Genomic DNA, 7,523 nt, shown 5'->3' with positions numbered 1-7,523 from the left:
GGCACCGGATAACCTCTGGGTGTAGAATGGTCCATAGCGGTCCCGCAATTTTACCCGAACAGTACCAACGGTGACTAAGGCCGCCCTTGCAAAGCATGCCTAGTTTGCATGGGGAATACCTCACCAGCTAGTTAGTAATCAATTCAAATCACCATCGTTCCTGGACAGTGAACACTTGACTTGAGCAGCGGCTTCATAGTAATTCTATTGTGGAACACAGGAATGGTTATACGGATGATGTTGAGAAGATGCCAAACTTGATATTGTTACAATTGATTGCTTAATAACTTAATGGTTGCTATTAGTACAGGTGCTAATCTAGCTTAAACAGGCTATAATTATAATCTGTTGCTAAAGGTTTTAAAATGGTTCATCTTAACATGTATATGTAATCTGATAACTTATGCTTTTCTGCAAAGTGAGTCTAGCCAGCCTACTTATATGAAGCTTGCATAGTCCTTGGAGTCTATTTATATTTAGTTTATGATGGGTAAGTCTAACTGAGTACATTCTCGTACTCAGAGTTTTATTCCCACTTGTTGTAGATCATGAGACGTTTTCTGTGTGGCGACAAGATGGATTTGTATCCCACTATGGGAAGAAAGTAGACCATGGGCAAGGTCATCACTTATATCGTATCTACTTGCTTTTGTGGAATGTCGATCATGAGCTGGCACTGTATTGGAATAAGTAGGTGTGAGTGTGTCTTCAAAAGTATCTACTTCCGCTATTTATTTCGAGCTCTGATGTCTCATAAGTTTCACTTGAAACTTGTGGTGTAATCATTCTATGTGCGAACTATATAAACAGGTGAATGGTAACTGCTGAACTGTGCGATTCGGGTGTGTCGTTCAAAAAGTTTGAAATCCTTCGAGATTTCACGGACTACCGGGTTTACTTGCGCTTAAGTGTGTTAATTTTTCTGCTTGGCGGAGAGGTTTCGTACTTGTGCTTATGTAAATTGGGCGGTTCTGTTATAGCTAGCATCAGAGCCATGGTTCAGCTATTACTGTTCACTTGAGTATTTAAAAACAAAGGATTTGTTTTATAAAACTATTTGCCAACTTATAGTTAAACAGCTATTTGAAAACTATGAGTTAAAACCTAAGTGTGTGCCAGTGATCGTATCCCTTATGCCCAGTTAAGGATTCTAGGTGGCTTATATAAGTACTAACTTGGGGATTGCATCATATTTTCTCTTTGTCGTTGCCCATACAATGGCGGATTCGTATGGGTGCCATTCACTTGAATGGTAATGTATGGATCATTTTGCCTCTACGCCTCAGGTAAGTGTGAGTTGTGAGAGCATGATTAGATCCACTGCTGATCTAGGGGAGTGCTTATATGACACTGGATTATTTACATGTTCCACGCATGTTTATATGAAGGTACCCCATGCATGGGAAGTTTCTGTCTTCTGACGATGATTCGGGTAGCGTGCACCTACATGTATGTATATTTGGGAATATGCATAGATGGAGGGGGTGCGAGTAATTCGGTATTTTCACCTTGTTTGGAAGGTGCGTGGAATTTTGCGATGCCTTGCATTCATGATGTGGGTTTGGGCTGAAATGAATTTTCTACAGGTACACTAACAACATAAACGTGTAGAATGATTTTAGTTCTGTATATCTGAGAGAACGTATGTATGCCACCGTCTAGAACGCTAACGGTTGATTTATCTTTTCTAAAGTTTGTGAGGACGTACAGAACGTGCATGCATCATGTTGAATGTTCATATGATGGCATTTCATTTTCTCTCCCCTTAAGAAAAGAAACTTATCTCTTTTGGATAAAATCCCCCAACTTAATATCCGTTTCATGAGAGTTGCGACCAAGTTAGATATAGCACAACTGTCCTTCCGAGGTCTCCTTGAAGCAGAACGACATTAGTAATGATCAGTCCACCAAGTAAGGAGTATCTGAGATGTTTTGGTGGAACTCTTACGTCAGTGGAGTGTCTCCTTGGATGTTATGTATGTTGGTAGAATGTTGGTTCTCATGTGAACGCTAGGCGATGTCCCTAAGTAATATAATTAGTAATGTTGTGTTGTGGAGATGGATTATTGTGCCTCCGCTTTATTGTCTGAATTTAATTTCCATAATAAATTTGGTTTGGCATAATTATACATGTCCCACATTTAGTACAACATTATCTAATAATTACTGGTTGCTGAAATAGATGGTATACACTCACCATAGCACTACTCGTGGTTAGGGTGGTGGTGGTGGTAGACGTGATGCTACCAACAACCACGTTCACCCACCTCCTTCTCCCTCTTTACCCACGATAGAGGGGTCCCTTACTCAGTTCTTGGGAAGCCAACTCAATATGGAGGATCTACAGCACTGCATGGAAGAGACCATGCGCAACATTGCTGACAATACCTGTCAGGGCGGCAATGAAGTGGATCAGCACAGCACTTTCAAGGACTTTTTGGATACCCAACCTCCGGTATTCAAAGAAGCCTCAGAGCCATTGGAAGCTGAGGATTGGATCAACATTATGGAAAACAAGTTTCATTTGTTGAGGCTGACAAATGAGCTTAAGGCAGAATTTGTTGCACATCAGCTGGAGGGACCAACAAGAAATTGGTGGACTAATTATAGTACCACCTTGGGTGCTGATGTCTCCGTTACCTGGGAGCAGTTCACTACTGTTTTTCGTGTGGAACACATTCCACCAACACTAATGACAATCAAGATGATAGAATTCATGAAGCTTACTCAAGGCACCAAGACCATAACTGAATATCTGCATGCCTTTAACAATCTCTCTCGGTATGCTCCAGAATTCATCAAAACAGACGAGAAAAAGATTAAAAACTTCAAGAGGGGTCTTCACCCCAAGATGGCAAAGTATGTGGGCACTTCCTCTTGCACCACATTCAGTGACTTTGTCGATGAGTGTTTGACTCAAGAGAATAACAATAATGTCTATGCTGCGTATAAGAGCCGCAAGAGAGCTCTAGAGTCAAGACCCTCACCAGTAATTGCTCATGTGGTAATTCCTTTTCAGTATCAGCTTCCTACACTGGGTACAAGGCTTCGACCACCTCAAAAGAAGTACCAAAAAACTAAGCCTATTGTACCTCAGAAGAGACCTAAACTAGAAAGTTCAATTGGAGTTAAGAAGCACTCACAGTCCAAGAAGAAGAAACAAACCACATGTATAGGTCGTCTGCAGTACACTACTATTGAAGAAGTTCCTGAAGGAGAACCTTTAATGGCTGGCAGGTTTCTTGTTAATCAACATCCCACCATTGCTTGTTTGATTCTGGATCATCGCACTCCTTCATGAGCCTCAAATTTGCACAAAAACATGATCAAAGGGTAACATAATTGGATTATGTACTCCACATCAGTTCAGCAGGAACTAATATATCTACTAGATGGATGGTATGCAACGCCACAGTCGAGATTGGAAACTGGAAGATTCTGGCAAATCTTGTCATGTTACCAAGTTTGGCCTTAGATGTGGTTCTGGGAATGAGTTGGATGAAGATGTGGAAGGCGATGTTGGACATTGTTAGCAGAACCCTCTCTTTGACGGATCCACGGGATGGTAGCAAGTTTAATGTACTTCTTCCATGAAGTACTGACCTTGTTAACACATCTTGTGCTATCCAAGTGGTTGAACTTTCCAAGATTCCGGTAGTATGTGAGTTTTCGGACGTGTTTCCTGATGAACTACCAGATCTTCCACCAGATCGAGATATGGATTTTAAAATCGAGTTTATACCAGGAACAATACCAATTTCGAGAAGGCCATACATAATGTCACCAGATAAGTTAGCCGATCTAAGGACTCAGCTGAAAGAACTTTTGGACAAGGGTTTCATTCAACCAAGTTCTTCTGAGTGGGGTTGTCCTGCAATATTCGTAAAGAAAAAGGATCACACCCTACGAATGTGCGTGGACTACAGGCCACTCAATGTAGTGACAATTAAAAACAAGTATCCTTTACCTCGTATAGATATCTTGTTTGACCAATTGTCAAAGGCCAAGGTGTTTTCAAAGATTGACTTGAGGTCAGGCTATCACCAGATTAAGATTAGGCCACAAGATATTCCAAAGACTGCCTTTTCTACCAAATACGGGTTGTATGAGTATCTTGTCATGTCATTTGGCTTAACCAATGCTCCTGCCTACTTTATGTATCTGATGAATTCAGTTTTTATGCCAGAGCTGGACAAGTTTGTGGTCGTCTTCATTGATGATATCCTGGTCTATTCAGAGAATGATGCGGATAACGCAAAACATTTAAGAGTTGTTTTGACTAGACTAAGAGAACATAAGTTATATGCTAAATTTAGCAAATGTGAGTTTTGGCTCAAGAAAATTCCTTTTCTTGGTCATGTCTTGTCAGAAGCTAGAATATCTGTAGATCTAAGCAAAGTTCAAGAGGTTATGGATTGGAAAGCCCTGACTTCTATCAAAGAAGTTTGTAGTTTTCTCGGTTTGGCTGGATACTATCATCGTTTTATTCTAGATGTCTCCAAGATTGCCAAACCTATGACCAGTTTGCTTCAGAAGGATTACAAGTTTGTGTGGATGGAAGAGTGCGAAGAAGCTTTCTGTACCTTGCGAAAGTTGCTAACCACTGCTCCAATTTTAGCGCAACCAGATATCAAGAAACCTTTTGATGTGTTTTGTGATGCATCAAAAATAGGTTTGGGTTGTGTTCTCTGTTGATAGTGGATATACCATAGAAATCCACACTCAAAACACCATCAACATGCCTCGGTTCAAGGAAGAATAAGCATAACATGAACATATTTTATCAATAACTAGTTCCACTTGTACTCTTAGCTTCTAATCATAGGTAACACAAAATAGAGCTTAGGGGGACCCACATATGGGGTCGGCTGACCCCCCTATGGGCCCACCTTGGCCTAAGCTTTGAGCATGATCCATGCCAAGGTCCCTAGAGTCCATTTCAACCCTCAGATCAACTTGTGTTTCCATTCAACGGTAAAAGATCATTTCACATGGATCCATGGGCCCATAAGGAAGCAAGCAACATGATAAACACTTGGCAAAAGATGTAGCCACTTCCTATGACAGATGGGGACACCTTCTAGAAGACCCTAGCTAGGCCAACCTACCATAGGGGGGTCGGCTGACCCCCCTGGTGGCCAGCCAGGTCGGTTGGCTCCCCACCAACTTGTGCATGCCTCCCATGTGCTGGTTTCACCACTGCCGTCCATCTAAGGTGGTTTCAAGGTCAGTTCATCCAAGGGCCACACATGGATTGATGACGTGGCGGTAGAGTAGCCCCTACTCCACCTTCCCTTATAAATAGAGGCAGCCTCCACACATCTTCCCATCTCCAAATCTCAAAATCTTTGTATCTTGGGAGATTAAGAGTAGTACTAGTTAGTATAGAGTGGGAGTTAGAGTTGAGTCGAGCGAAGCTCGGGGTCTTCGGAGTCATCTTCTGGAGAGTCTGGTATAGCTCTTGTATCTTTCTCTTTTTGTAAGACTTTCCTTTTATCAATATATTATTCTTACTTTACTCAGTATTTACTTAGTACAAGTCTATATTCACTATAGTCTTGTTGTGCACTTGTCTTTGCATTATAGTTGTCTTAGTTAGATTGGTTTCCTGTACCAACTCCTTGTGTGTGTATCATCGTCCTATCTTTGCATAGGAGCTTTAGGTATCTGCGCGTTAGCTAGAGTTGTGAGAGTAAGTGTGAGCATGGTGCTTAGACTTAGTCTTACCTTTGATTGCCACTGGTCCGCACGGACAGTTTGTGGGCGCTGGCAAGAGGTGACAGATCTTACCCAGCTTTATAGGTTTCCCACCACGTTCGAGCTAGTTCTTAAAAGGCAAGGCGTCCATAAGCCAAGTAGTCGCTTTAGTAGAGGTTCTATCTTCTACTATCTCGGCTATCCCTCTCACACAAGTTGTAAGGCACCAGTCTAGTTACGTCATCTATATGTTAGGATTAAGTTCATAGGAGTAAAGTTAGATACATAGGAGTCCTTTACTCACTCGTTGTCCTCCCACCTAGCTAACACTCTACTAGTTATCTTTAGATTAGATACTTACTATCTTATTTACCTACCCTTCCTATAATTCATTTACCCCCCTTCTTCACTATTTGATACTAGATCATAGTAGACATAAGGATCTCTCTCCCCTTTTATTAAATATTCCTAGCTACTGCTTTCCCTTGGGATAAAATAAATAATGATACCTTGGAATACTCATCCTCGGTGAAGTGCTATATCGGTATATTCTGTGCGCTTGCGGAATAATCCAATAGACATAAGAAATACCCACACAGGCACTTCTTGCATCATCACCAATCTTTGGTGGTTGCGTTAAGAATTGCCAACAAGCATTTCTGGCACCGTTGCCGGGGAAAGCATCAGCCTAGGAATTTTAATAAAAGTGGATCTGGAGTCTACTATCGAATTAGTTATCAACTAGTGTTAGGGGCTTACCCCTCACCTGTCCTGTTTCTCGTTATCGTGAAACTAGACGATGCATGAGCGGTTTCCAATTGCCGTCAAACTTTGTCGAAGATCCTGAGCAATTGTTGAGGAGAACTAGACGTCGTCAAGTTCCACCTTAGAGGTTCATCTCGAACCTGAATCCATTCGAGGAAGGAGGCTCCGCACCAGCCATTAAGGAAGCTATGGCCCAAAAGACCATCTCTGAGTACTCTACGCCGTCGGCTGACTATGTCACCATGGGTCCATAGCTTAACTTGGGGGATGCAACTTTTGAGCTTAAGCCTGCACTCATCAATATGGTGCAAGCCAACCCGTTCTATGGGAAGCCACACGAGGACGCCAATGCCCATCTCCAACACTTCCTGGAGGTGTGTGTTACCTTCACCATCAAGAATGTCTCCGCAGACACCATCCGTATTCGCCTTTTCCCATTCTCGCTATTGGGAAAGGCGAAGCAATGGTTCTACGCCAACAAGAGTGAAGCCACCACCTAGGAGAAGTGCGCCAACATGTTTCTCAAGAAGTTCTTCCTGATGGGCAAAACCAGCGCCCTTCGTGGAAAAATTTCTAGCTTCCAACAATAAGCTGATGAGACAATTCCCAAAGCATGGGAACGTCTCCAAGAGTACATTCGCGCCTGTCCTCATCATGGGATAGAGGAATGGCTCATTATTCAAGGTTTCTACCATGGCCTGACTGGTTTGGCTCGTAGCCACCTTGATGCTGCCGCTGGAGGAGCATTCTTACAACATAATGTCAAGGATGCCAAGGACCTCATAGAGAAGATGGTCACAAACCAAGGATGGAATGAGGAGCGCCTCTAGCCCAAGAAAAGAGGTGTCCATGCCCTCAATGAGGTGGACATGCTCTCTGCTAAGATGGACCTCTTGATGAAAAAGATGGAAGAAGGTTCCAAGAAGGAACAAGAGGCCATTCAACCTTACGCCACCGCACGAGCTGTCGAAGCCGATCCATGGTGCGAGGTGTGCGGAGGAGATGATCATTCGGGAAATAATTGCCCCAAAACAAAGGAGGAGGTGAGCTTCATCAACAAC

General features: G+C 42.6%; 1 non-coding gene across 1 annotated transcript; it reads right to left on the bottom strand.

Annotated features, from left to right (window-relative positions):
* Positions 1-7,016: 7,016 nt before the first annotated feature.
* Positions 7,017-7,123, bottom strand: LOC136553144 (small nucleolar RNA R71). Its single transcript, XR_010783051.1, has one exon. It is a non-coding gene; the product is annotated as a small nucleolar RNA R71 (small nucleolar RNA).
* Between the last annotated feature and the right edge of the window lie 400 nt (positions 7,124-7,523).

This window comes from Miscanthus floridulus, chromosome 4 (genome assembly GCF_019320115.1).
Source record: "Miscanthus floridulus cultivar M001 chromosome 4, ASM1932011v1, whole genome shotgun sequence".
Lineage (NCBI taxonomy): Eukaryota > Viridiplantae > Streptophyta > Magnoliopsida > Poales > Poaceae > Miscanthus > Miscanthus floridulus.
Note: the sequence above shows the minus strand (reverse complement) of the source record. Positions and strands in the feature narration are given on the sequence as shown.